General features: G+C 38.4%; 1 pseudogene; it reads right to left on the reverse strand.

The window, feature by feature from the left end:
* Positions 1 to 2,259: 2,259 nt before the first annotated feature.
* Positions 2,260 to 6,767, reverse strand: LOC118622353 (annotated as a pseudogene).
* Positions 6,768 to 14,203: the final 7,436 nt, after the last annotated feature.

Genomic DNA, 14,203 nt, shown 5'->3' on the forward strand with positions numbered 1-14,203 from the left:
AATCCCCTAGGAGATAAAATGTTTATGAATATAATAAGTAGATTTCAATTCATAGTGGGGTAAACATGATAAAAAACAGACCTCTTGCTTGGAACAAGCGGAACGTTGAGAAGGACTATATCACAGCAGTGTGGCTAGTGGTTCTACCACAGCAGAACAAAGACAGGGATAACGGAAGTCCCCGAGGAAAACAAAAACAAACTTAAAAATGTGCTTCTATCGATTCTGATTTCATATTATTTTAGATATGAAAAACACATACGTTTTCTCTCCTGGTGAAAACTTTTAGAATTTCCAAGACTTTATGTAATTGAAAGATGATAATTTTGCTCTTGAAAATAGGAAAGGCTCCCTGGCCCTGGCCAGTTTGGCTCAGCGGTAGAGCATCGGCCCGCGGTCCAGAGAGACCCGGGTTCTCTGGGCATGGACCTCGGTTGAGTTTGTCCCCGACACTGGTTGGGACATGCAGGTGGCAACCACTCAATGTGTCCCTTTCACGTCGATGTTTCTCTCTCTCTCTCTCTCCCTCCCACTCTATCTGAACAAAAAATGGAAAAATGTCCTCGGGTGAGGTTAAAAAAAAAAGAAGAAAGGAGCCCTGGCTGGTGTTGCTCAGTGGATAGAGCCTCAGCCTGTGGACCTAAGGGTTGAAGGTTCAGTTCCCAGCCCTGATCAGGGTACATGCAGGAGGCAAACAATCAATGTGCCTCCCTTACATTGATCTCTCTCTCTCTCTCTCTCTCTCTCTCTCCCTCTCTCCCTCCTCCCCTCCCTCCCTCCACTCTCTCTACAAGGAGTCAATGGAGCTAGGCCAGTGTGGCTCAGTGGTTGAGCCATGAACTGATCCATGAACCAAGAGGTTGCCAGTTTAATTCTTGGTCAGAACATGTACCCAGTAAAGGGCATGCAGGAGGTGGTCAGTCAATGTTCTCTCTATCGATGTTTCTATCTCTCCCTCCCTCTCCCTTCTTCTCTCTTTAAAATCAATAAGGGAGCCCTGGCCGGTTTGGCTCAGCGGTTAGAGCGTCGGCCTGCGGTACAGAGAGACCGGGGTTCGGTTCCCGCTAAGGGCATGTACCTCGGTTGCAGTTTGTCCCCGGCCCTGGTCGGTTGTGCGGGTGGCAGCCACTCGATGTGTCCCTTTCACATCGATGTTTCTCTTTCTCTCTCTCTGTTCCTCTCTCCCTCCCACTCTACCTGAACAAAAAATGGAAAAATGTCCTCGGGTGAGGATAAAAAAAAAAAAAAAAAAATCAATAAGGGAGAAATATTTTTTAAAGAATTAAGGTTTCTTTTTATTTCTTTTTTATTAATTTATTTTTGTAACAGATGTTTCTCCTTTTTTCCCCATTGACACCCTCCTAGCAATCCCCACCCCCACTTTGTTGTCTTTGTCCATTGGTTATGCATATATGCATATAAGTTATTTGGTTTATCTCTTTCCTCCCTCCCACCCCTCTGCTTCTGAGGTTTATCAGTCTGATTCCTACTTCTAGGTCTCTGGGTCTATTTTATTCATTGGCTTATTTTGTTCATTATATCCCACAAATAAGTGACATCATATAATATTTGTCTTTCTCTGATTAGCTTATTTCACTTAGCATGGTGTTAGGAAAGTTGGACAGCTACATGCAAAAAAGTGAAGCTAGACCACAAACTCACACTATATACAAGAATAAATTCAAAATGGATAAAAGACTTAAGTGTGACATGAATCCATAAAAATCCTAGAGAAAAATGTAGGCAACGAAATTTCAGACATCACACGCAGCAGAATTTTCACTGATACAACACCTAAGGCAAGAGAAACAAAGGAAAAAAATAATGAATAGGACTACATCAAACTAAAAAGCTTCTGCACATCAAAAGAAATAAGCATCAAAATGGAAAGGGAACCCACTATATGAGAGAGCATAACTGCCAACAATACATTGTAAAAATATATTTTTTTAAAAAGCCAATGGAAAAAGTATCCTCAGGAAAGGATTAACAAAAAATATAAATAAATTTTAAAAAATAAGATATAAAACCATCAAAGTATTTTCACAACCTTTCATTACTTTGTGTTTGCAAGCATGATGTATTATTGAAAACTTCTTTTGATCTTATGCATATTTTATTGCATACTCTCACATTTAAAATAAATCTCCTGGATTTCATTTTTTTGAAACCATATTTTATATCTCAGTTACATAGTTACTGAAAATTTTATCTAAAATATCACAAAATACTACATAAATGTTTATATACATTACTTTATCACATATGTACTTTTTGGTTACAAAACATTAGGAAGGTAGGTAGGGAGATAATAATGCAATGCCAAGAGATCTGATGAGAAAATACAGGAATATTTTGTAGAAAATGCTATCAAAAACAGATGCTATCACAAATATAGACTCACAGTCTAGGTGTACTTCAGCTCCACAATTCAGTTTCTCTTTCAGCTCTCCACAAGACTTGTCATTGGCTGACTGTCTGAAGATGCCTTTTGTGAGGGGTCCTTTTTGATTAAGAACAAAAAGCATATCTGAGACAGTTTTGAACAGGTTGTCATTCTCACAGATACTTGGCAGAGACACTCCAAAGAGCTGTCCTGGCCTAGAAGAGGTTGGTGACATGGGCAAGGTATCCAGGGGAGTGCTAGAACCCCACCAAAAGGCCCACTTTGTGCTAGGTCTTCTTTTCGATGCCTTCCGACCTGAGTCACTCAGCAGCTGGGCAGCAGCCAGGCAGCAGGGCTGCAGGGTGAGCTGGCACCCACCGGGCAGCTGCTCCATGAGGAAGGGCTCTCCGAGGCTGGAAGGGCTGATGGAGTCCTCTGATCCCTGTGTGAGGGGTGCAGTGTCTTGAAGATGCCATTTTAAGTCCATAGGGACATTCATACCCACTAAGTGGATACAGTGCCTCTTCTTTGCCAGAGCTGACCCATCACTGGCAATCTCTCTCAGAACCAGTTACCTCCAGCATTGGTAGTGACATGATAATTTCATTCGCTGTATCTGAATTCCTTATTATTATAGTTTTAGAATAGGCACCATTCCCAGTGTCCTGGTGAAGATTTTGAGGGGAATGCTCTTTGGATAGTCCTCTTTCTCTAGCTAATGTATCTCTGAAAGAGCGAGAGACATTTTGCCTTCAGTTCTGGGGAACTGAAAGGAGCCACAAAGTCCACCGTGGCCAGTCCAGGACAAATGATCTCATCCACACAGCTTGCTGTCCACATGTCATTTAACTTATTTTTCATCTTAAATGTGTTATGTTTTATTTTAGCCACAACAAACAGATCATTGAACAAGAAAAGATGCTGCTCCCTGCTCTTTTGAGTCCCACCTGGCCACCAAGCGGCAGAGTCCTAGTGGAGCACACAGATGATGACAGAAATACACTGTCCACCTAGCAGAAGGCCTCTCCTTGGTACTAGGTTTTTTTTGTAGGGCTTTATCCAGGGTAAGAGATGGGCACTCCTCCTCCTTCTTGCTCGTGCTTTCTTTTCTTCGCTGCAGGTTGCTGAGCCCTGCCAGATACCACCAGCCCTGGTGACCTGTAAGCTGACCTTTTGGTCTAGAGACAGGGTGTGCCCCGGGGACATTGATGGAGACCCAGGGATCCAGTAACTAGAGGGGCTGGGAAAAGGCAATGTTCCATCTTGACTCTACTGGGGAGAGCTAGGCTGCCTACCTATCCCAGGTGGAGGGAGACAAAGATGAGGCTGCTGGGTCTGTATGCTCAGATGGTGATTAGACTCAAACACCAAGAGTAAGCAAAGAGCACAGGGGAGATTTTGCAGAAGGATCTAAGAGGGTGACGTAGGAGATAGTGATACCACTGGTCTGGTTGTGGGGGTGGGTAAGGTGGGATTCTCTAGAATTAGAACTAACACAGGAGCCATGAACCTGGAGCCTTAAATGCCCCTGAGATGGGTCAAGTCCTGGTGGCCAACAGGGAGGGCATGGACAGCTAGACCAGCAGGACTGATGCTGGGGCGGTGGCTCAACTTCTTGGTGCTGGGACCTCCCTCCTGTAGACGCACCAGTTGAGGGAGGAGGATCGCCCGGGCTGCCCTGCCTAGTCTCTTGCTTTGCTGGCAGATGCTCATGATCTCTTAGCTGTGTTAGTTTCAGAAGTTAGTAGTGTCCCAGCCATTAATTTCACATGGTGGGCTCATGAATAAGAGTCAGAAGAATCGGATCCTGCAGGACACCCTGCTCAGCAGGAGGCAGGCAGGACTAGCAGTAAGCCAAGCACACTCCAATCAATCCCCATAACTGGCTTTTTTTTTTTTTTTTTGCGATGACCTAAACCTGCCCTTACTTAAAAAAAAAAAAAAGAAAAATCACTAGAGGGGAAAAAGTTTTATTTACCAAATGGTTTGGAGCTCAATCTTACTGTTTGTCCTTAAGTCATACAACAAAATAAATTTCAGATGGACAAAAATAATAATTACTAAACTATATCCACATACATGTACATATTTGTGTTTCAGCTTATTACACTTTTTAAAAGCTTTCTTAACACTGTAATAGGAAAAGCAAATTTTAGTAGAATTGACATATAAAACCGAAAGGCTGTATACAAAAAACAAAAATTTTAAAATACATTAAGAAAATCTAGCACAATCACACTTGACTGACTTTGTATTTTGCCCTGCAGGTGTAGCTCACTGCTTGAGCATCGACCCATGTACCAGGAGGTCCCTGGTTGGATTCCTGGTCAGGGCACGTTCCCAGGTTGTGGGACTGATCCCCAGTGGGGAGCATGCAGGAGGCGGCCAATCAATGTTCTCTCTCATTGATGTTTCTCTCTCTCTCTCTCTCTCTGCTTTCCTCTCTCTTTAAAATCAATAAAAAAAGAAAAAAATATTTTTTAAAAATTAAAAAAGAATAAAATCTAAAAAAAAAACTTGCCAAAAGATTTTATAAAAATGAAAATAGAGAATTTTCAAGTTAATTCAATGAATTAAAACTTCAAAAGTCAATTAGTTAAACTTAGAAACAGAGGCAATACTTGATTGAAGCATTGCAAGGGACCAGTTTACAAGTAAAAGTATAAAACAATAAACAAGAATAACAAAAATACCATTTATATATACAATAAAACATTGTTTTCAGTCTACTTTCTAACTGACATTCTAAAATAATGACACTTATCTGTTTCTAAAGGCAATTCAAAAATATATGTTATGATCCCTTAAGGATCCTTTAAGGTGTTTATATATTTTGAGTATACGAGAAGAGAACAATCACTGATGCAGACAGTTTTATGAATGACTTAATCCCTGTCATATTTATAACAGCAAAATTTCACAGAAAATATCTAACAATAAAAAAATGCTCGCCCTGGCCGGTTTGGCTCAGCAGTTAGAGCGTCAGCCTGCGGTCCTGAGAGACCCGGGTTCGGTTCCCGCTAAGGGCATGTACCTCGGTTGCAATTTGTCCCCGGCCCTGGTCGGTTGTGCGGGTGGCAGCCACTTGATGTGTTCCTTTCACATCGATGTTTCTCTCTCTGTTCCTCTCTCTCCCTCCCACTCTACCTGAACAAAAACGGAAAAATGTCCTCGGGTGAGGATACAAAAAAAAAAAAATGTTCATTGTAACCCATACTACAATATAACATTTCAATTAATTTTCAAAAATACTAGACCATTAAAAAATATAACGTGTGAAATATAATCTACAACTAAACTCTTTAAGTTGATTAAATATATGCACACAGGGAGAAATGAAAATATTATATCCTGATTGACAGGTGTTTGTGATTCTAGATCCAAATATAAAGAACCATGGAAATAGGCTTAACTAGGCTGATATTTTGTATACTCCATAACATTTTATGACAATATTTTGCCAGGTCAAGTACAAGTTATGATTAGTGAAAATTTAGCAGTTTTGGATGGATTTCCAGGAGCCCAGTACAGAGAGCACTTAAAAGGACCTCCACTTTCTAGATGACTCACTTTGGTGGTAGAGCTCAGGAGGTCCCGCTAGAGGAATCAGGCAGTTCTGTAACTTTACTGTCCCTTTAGTATCTCCTGGAAGCTTTTAGCATCTATTAGGTTTTGGCTCAAAATGAATTGATAGGACACTGGAATGTGGGGCCAGGGCAAGATTGTTTTAAAAGTGCTCTGAGTGATTCTAATTTTCAGTTAGGGTTAAAATAATGCTGAATTGTAAGCTTCTGCTTTAACCTATTAACTTAAAAAAAAACTATCTTTATTGTTGAGAGGATTACAGATGTCCCCCTTTCCCCCTCATTGACCACCTCCACCCTGCTCCAGCCCCGCACCCAGACCTTCACTGCACTACTGTCTGTGTCCATGGGCTATGCACGTGGACTAACCAAATACTTTGGTTAATCTCTTCCCACTCCCACTCCCCCCTTTCCTCTGAGGTTCTTCAGTCTGTTCCCTGCATCCATGTCTCTGGATCTGTTTTGTTCGTCAATTTTCTACATTCGATTCCATATATAAGTGAGATCATGTGATACTTGTCTTTCTCTGACCTGCTTCTTTTGCAGACTCAGAACTGACAGTATTAGAACAAAGAGACTAACAACTGATATTTCAAATCAAGTCTTAGGCAACTTTTAAAGCCAAAGCATCCTTAATGCCCCAAGGAAAGGAGTAAAGCTGAAAAGAGCGCAGTTGCATGGCATGGGGATGGGTAACTTCCCGCAGCGCCCTACAGGGTGGGCTGCTGGGTCCAAAGCAGCAAAGAAGCAGAAGGGTTTGAGCCAGAGAAGCTTACAGTTGGGTGAGTCTTAGCCATGTTTTCCCGTTGCCCTGCACTTCGAGATCCTTCACTATCCTGTTACTGTTTTACAACCTAGCAGCCCCAAGATAAAATTGTGTCTGTAATCTTATATGTTTACTCTGATTTTCTCTGAATGCCTGGCTAAATAACATCCACCAAGACTGAAAAGTACCCTGATTTATTACCCCTTGCAATTTAGCCTGAGTGACAGCAAAAAGGAACAGTTATACTAAGGTAAGTGACACACATGTAATTTAGTGATTTTATGACACAACAAAGAAGAAAACATCTAAATTATACATATATTTCAAGAGAGAATAATAGGCCTTATAGTACTTTGACTTACTTTGAGAAGCCTTGTATTTTAACCCCAAATTTCTCCCAAATCACATGTAATGCTTTTCTAAGGTCTAAGCATCAGCACCATTACATTTGAGAGGTGTTTGTATAAATTGACATAATTAATAAAATATTATTAAATTTAGCATCCCCAGTTTTTCCCATTCTAGAAAAAGAATGACAATAAACAGCTTAAAATACACCTAATTTAATGTAAGGTAAGGAATTTGAAACCCCCTACCCCCCTGCTTAAATATGTAACACATACAGGTAAATGGCTTCTGTGCTTCTTAGTCTAACATATCAGGAGTCTCCAAGGTGCAAACAATGAGAGGAAAACAGCCACTTTTAAACATCTGCTCTAGCAACATAGAGCAGCATCACCCAGGGATATGACTAAGATAAAGGGAATAAAAAATTCTGTGCTAAATTTAATGAAGGGGCAGTAGTGGTGTACACAGCCTCATTAAGTACTAGTGGCTGGAAGAAATTCCATTTAGATAAATAATTTTATCCAAACAACGACCATGTTTTTAAAATCTACTTCAAAATATTGAGTCAGTGAGGCTCTTGGTAAACAGAATGGGTTTTGATGTAAGGCAGTTCACCCAGCTCGCTCCATCTCTCCATAAAGGTGCTGAGGCCTCGAGCTCTTTAACTACGAAATGGAGATAGAAGATTGTTTGGTAGGAATTTAGTGACTTAAATAGGCAATAAATGAAACTCGTCCCAATATTTGGCATATAGTAAAAACCCAATAAATATCACTTACTTTTTGTGTTCATGTCTTACTACATTTAAGTGCATTTTAAAATCTGTTGCTAACACCCAGTCTAAACCAGCAGACATTATTTAACCAAACTAGTTTAAAAGCCTGCTAAAACTGCTCCTTATGCTTCCCGTACACATAGCAATTTTTACCCTCTACTTTAAAGGTAGAATGTTATTTATAAATTGGAAATCTGACTTTCTCTCACTTCTTTTTAAAATCTCCATATCGCCCTGGCCGGTTTGGCTCAGCGGTTAGAGCGTCGGCCTGCGGTCCGGAGAGACCCGGGTTCGGTTCCCGCTAAGGGCGCGTATCTCGGTTGCAGTTTGTCCCCAGCCCTGGTCGGTTGTGCGGGTGGCAGCCACTCGATGTGTTCCTTTCACATCGATATTTCTCTCTCTCTCTCTGTTCCTCTCTCTCCCTCCCACTCTACCTGAACAAAAAATGGAAAAATGTCCTCGGGTGAGGATAAAAAAAAAAAAATAAAAAAAAAAAAATAAAATAAAATCTCCATATCTTAATACTAAAGTCTAAAATGTGGCCTATAGGACGCTAGATTACCTAGCTCACCAGTCTGTCTTTGGCCATCATTAAGCCCTCCATGCCATATTCCTGCCAGTACGCTATCTAGCCTTTGCTTAATGCCATGCTTTTTCTTTCATTCACTTCTCGGGGACAGTCCCCCCACCTAAAATGTGTAATGTCCTTTGTTCCATCTCCATATACCACTTTCTCCTTCACTTTTTATCTTCACCCAAATCATCTTTACTAAATTTTCAGCCTTACTCCCAGGATAGAGTATTTATTCAGGTTATCTATCCCTTTATGACTGTATATCCGTTGTAAGACTCATCATACTTGTATTTACTTGTTCCATACATAGCTTTCTTCTTAGCCATGTGGTTTACTTTGACCAGTGGAATGAGTAACAGGTAAATGCTTGATTGTTAAAAACATGGCTGGGTTCGTCCCCTTGAATTTGTGTCTTTTGCCATGAGAACATCTTGCTTCCATTAGCAACTAGTTCAAAGACATGAGTGATATGTGCAGCAAGTGTGAACTTGACCCAGAGCTTGGATCTCATCTCTGACAACCCAGACAACAATAGCTGAATCTCAGCTGAACAAGAGGCAGGAGATTCATAATTGAATGCTTATTTTAGTATGCCAATGAGTTCTGGTGTGGCTTGGTGTGCAAAAACTGTATATATGCACATATAGGTATGTGTATATACATGCATAAATATATGTATCTCATTCAAAGCAGGACAACCAGAGTGTGGCAATTACAACTAAGCATAGGAAATATATTTAATTTGATAGGAATTTCTCCTAAAGAAATTATATATCCTGAGAAGATCTATTTTGTAAAAAGTATATAAACTCATTCTCGTCCTAATATACCTGTTTCCCCAGCCGAATATCACAATTTTGAACTAGAGATAAAATAACCAAGACAACAATGTTGCTGGTGTAGTTACAGTTCTAGTGATATTAAAGCAAGGATGCTGTGTGGATCTTAAATCTTGGTAAACCTAATACTATCTTGGGTTCTTTTATTGTTATAGATTTATTCATGACATGATTTTATGCAACAAAGACAAGAAATATGATATTCTGCCTTCATTAGAATAGGACTGGCATGTTTCCCAAGTGAGGGAGCTAAGGTTTATTAAGCAGTTACTTTCATATAATATGAGTTTATTTTGGCTTGATCGTTATATAACAGTCCCAAGTCTTCATGTGTTATAATTTAATTTATTAAGCCTAATCTCCCACATATTATATCCAAATACATTTTTCGTTTGATCTTACCTCTTACCTTATTTGGGGGAGGTGGCTAAGTAAAGTATATATATTTTTTTCTAGTGAAGTTTGCCTTGTTAAATTGCTAAATTTATCTAATTGTTTTAGGCAGTTTTGTCTTCTGTGGTGTGAGTATGTGTATTGGGGGGTGTTTAATACAAATTCTATCACTGATTATTTCTAATTCTAAATGTTCCAGTATTTCATATAAATATTTGATCAGCATGACATCAGTGGTCCTCATTAGAGTATTTCACAAAACACTATACTGGATAAATCTAAATGTGAAGAAAATGAGAATGTGATTCATATTATAAATACACAGTAAAATGGGTTGTTTTTCAGGATATTCATAGTCCATGGCTATTTTTTAAATGTCGCAACAGTAAACATTTAAATTCCTCATATTGCTACACATTAACTCCACTTCAGGTAAAATAGAAGTAATAAACCATTAAAAATGTTTTGAATGAACCAAAGAGTTTTCTTTTGTTCTCCACTGTGATGACAACTGGAAATGGTGAGAAAAATTGCTGTAATGATTCTTCCATAATAGTTTTGGTAGATAAAAATAAAATCCAAATATTCTAACAAGTTTTTACTGGAGCAATGAAACATTTGTTATTATTAATTCAGTTCAGAGAGATACATATTTTTAAATAGTATTACATTATTCTTTGTATTTAAAAAAGCCTCAACAAAGGAATAAATTAGATTTGACTGGAATATTGATTTGATGAACATCAATATACAATTCATCATAAAATATGCTATTGTCCATAAACTGCTCTTTGAAAGATAAATGAGAGATTTGTTAGCTTTTTACTCCACCTATTAAAGTGTTTCTTAAAAGATTGAAATCCTGTCATTTAGTCCTTGAGAGATAAGCTACAGTCCAAAATGCCTGCAAACTCATGAATAGATTCTGTTTTCTCACAGTCCAACTGACTGTGAGCACGTTTCATAACACTTCTATGTTTAAATATATTGCCCTTGTGAAAATAGTAAAAGACAATGATTTCCACACTAAATATAAGTACTTTAGTAAAGAGTAGAGAAACATATCATGAGTTAGCAACTACCAATAAAAGTGAAATAAATTGCAGATAAAAGCATCCTGTGCTCTCTATAAATGTGACAGACTTATGGATTAGGAAGCCTCTTACATTTTTAGTTTGGTAATGATATTTGCCAATTTCTGTTTCACCTAAAGCTGTTATTAACATCAAGAAATTAGCTTAAATTTTTATTGAACTTACAAGATTTATCTGAAATACTCTAATATTTGTTTCATAAAACAAAGAGAATTAAAGTATACCAAGAAACAACATGGTATCTTTGGAAAGAAAGACAGCACTCTGGGAACTTAGATTTTGAAAGGGGCAGAGAGAATAATGGAATAGAAAACTAATCATAGTGGGGCACTAGCCATAGCTATAAGAAATGTTAATCATCCTTTACAATGTTAATTGTGATTGCTCTGTTCTGGTTAAAGAAAAGCCCATTCTGACCTGGCTGGGAGGTGTGTGCCAAGGGAGTGTACCTCAGGATTCAGGCCATTCTCCTTATCTGAGAACAAGGGGGAACTGCTTGACATCATGTAAAGATTAACAACCTGGTTATTGGAGCAACGGAACCCTAGCGGTGACTCACGGGGATGTTGGAGCATTGGAACCCCAGAGGGGAGACACTGGTCACCACCTTTTGCAATCCCCAGCCCACATTCCTTCCCTGTGATTGTGACCTCCTGTGACCACTTTAGCCATTTATTTTTTTCCTTTTTGCCTAATTGCCTTTTCCCCGTAGTCTCTGTCTTTCTACCCTTTAAAAATAGCTGGCTAGCAGTGTGGGGGTAGCAGAGCAGACTTTATGGGATGGCCCACTGCTCGCCCATACTGGAAATGGTGAGGAGAATAAACACTGGAATAAATGCCTGTCCATGATTCAACCTGTCTCTGCTTAATTGACTCAGGCAGCGACAGGAGTGCTGGACACTTTCGTTACCCGGTTTCAGTTTCTGAACAACGTGATCATGGTTGTGGATTAGCTAGATTCAATTAAAATGCAGGTTTTGAATATGTTAAATCAACCTCAAAAGAACAGTATGCTCTATTCAGACATAATTTAAAAAGAAAAAGAAAAATAAGAAACTAGGTAAACTATTAGGATATATATATAAATAAATAATTTGAATAGCTTAACATATCTGTAATTTAGAGATTATGATTAGTAAAGTTTTGATTGTTCATGAATTATTTGAATTTTTTCATGCATTAAAAATGCAAACACGTTAAAGAATGTCGAGCAGTGACAGCTGGTTAAAATGTGATTGCATTGTAGAAAGCAATGCAATCATTTCTCTGAAGAATACACACACACACACACACACACACACACACAAATCAAAGAAATGTTACTCTTGCATTAGAGAATTAGAGAACTAATGCCTCTATGAGGGTTATAGCATGCTAAGAAAAATGAATTTATATAGAAGTCTATATCCCGAGGTAGAATAGTGATTTCTTAGTATAACAACACTGACCGTATTGCCCTCTTTGTCTTCATGTGTCTGTGTGAGTTGAATACATTACAGTTGATATAGGTATGATTAAATCTTTGCAGACTATATCGAATACTTTTTATTAAACAAATCTTCACTAAAATGACAACCACCAAGAAATCATATATGAACAACAATTTTATTTATACAATTTCAAACAAGGAAATGGCAAACAAAAATTTTTTCCTATTTCTAATATAAGCTCTTTGTCAACCAAATTGCAAATGAAAATGACCAGAGTTGACACCACAAAATATTCCTTTTGGGATATTGATTATTTTAAGCTGGTTATTAAAAACAAACAAAACAGAAGACTCAAAAAGAAACTTTAATCCTCCCCTCTTACCTACCTAAGGAATTCAGATAGAAAAACTTGCTTAGAACAGTAACCTTAGCATATATGAATTAACTATGAAAAACAAGGAGGATCCAAGAAAGAGTCTGTTTGTTAGATTCCCCTCTGTGTTCCATTGTTTCTGGGTGGCCTGGTATGAATTCCTTTACTACATATTTGCTCTTCCCCATCCTTCTGTGAATTGCCTACTTTCCCTTTGATTCCCAGACCCTTGCCTTTCTCTCCTTAGTCCAGAATGACATATAAACCTCAACTGCCCAATGTATCCTTAGTTCTCATATTCTCATGGAACATTTATATATACACACATAATAAATTTGGTCATATTTTTCTGTTAATCTGTTTTACATTAATCGGGTTATTAGTCCAGCCACAAGAATTTAGAAAGATGGGAGGAAAATTATTTTTCCACACTCACACAGGGTCAGCCATTTATATAATACTAGATAGAATATTTCAGAAGGAAATCTAAAGTAAATATTAATGTTATCAGTGGAAATGGAATTTTTGTGATATTACAATGAAAAGAATTTCCTGGGACTCACACTAGAGGATGACTAATACTTCTTAGGGTGAAATAAACCCCTGGGTTTTCAATGTCCTATTTCTCTTTGTCCTGCCATGGAAAAGGTCCAATCTTGCTTTTAGCAGGTCTGGAATAAAGGCCACTGCCCATTGTTTCTGCTCCATATTTAAGTCCCGTCAGCACCCTGTGTGTGGAATCTGCATGGCCATTGGCCAGGGGGCTGCTAAGGTTAGGGGAGAGAGAATGTGTGAACTCACCAGTGAGTGCAGGTCATGGAGCAAGTGAATGGTAACTCTTTGGAAATTTTAATCAGAAGCTTCTTCAAACTAACTTACCAAGATTTTTCATGCTTCTCATGGGGTCCACCCCCTAGCCAATCCATTGCTCCTCAGGCTAGACTGACAGGCAAGCACCTTCCCTATACCACCCTGGCTTCCACTGCACATGTGCCTGTTTCCCTTCTCCCCCTGACAATCCATGCTGGATGGGGAAGAGAGGGGTGTTCATCCCCTTGGAGGAACAAGGCTGTGTGAAGCTGTTCTTTTATGAGGAAGCTCTCCCAGTGCCCATGCCTACAATGTCTGACTTCCCTTTGCTTTCTTTCCTTTATTAATATTAACTAGTTAATTCCAATGATGACTTTAACAATAAACCATGCTTCATTGTATATTTTACCTTGAGATATTAAATATGGGCAAAATTAAGATATACACAATCATATTACATTAATAATTATTCAAAGCATTAAAAAATAACATCTGTATTTTTCAATAATTAAAAATTCTTGCAACATACAATACTTCATTGACAAAATTTTACTAAACTTATGATAGATACTTATAAGACACAATTTAGTTTTCTCAGTGAAGAAAGGACAGAATGCACAAATCATTAGACATCGTTAGTCTTTTGACTATGATAATGAGGAGAAGCAGAGTCTTGCCATCCATAAATATGTCTTTTTTGGATATTGATTATTTTAAGTTGGTTATATTTTTTAAAAGTACTCGGAAAGAACCTTTGACCCTCCCCCTTATTTACCTAAAGGATTCAGATAGAAAAAACATGTTTAAAGAAGAGAGCATAATGTACCCTGT

This window comes from Molossus molossus, unplaced genomic scaffold, assembly GCF_014108415.1.
Source record: "Molossus molossus isolate mMolMol1 unplaced genomic scaffold, mMolMol1.p scaffold_m16_p_9, whole genome shotgun sequence".
Lineage (NCBI taxonomy): Eukaryota > Metazoa > Chordata > Mammalia > Chiroptera > Molossidae > Molossus > Molossus molossus.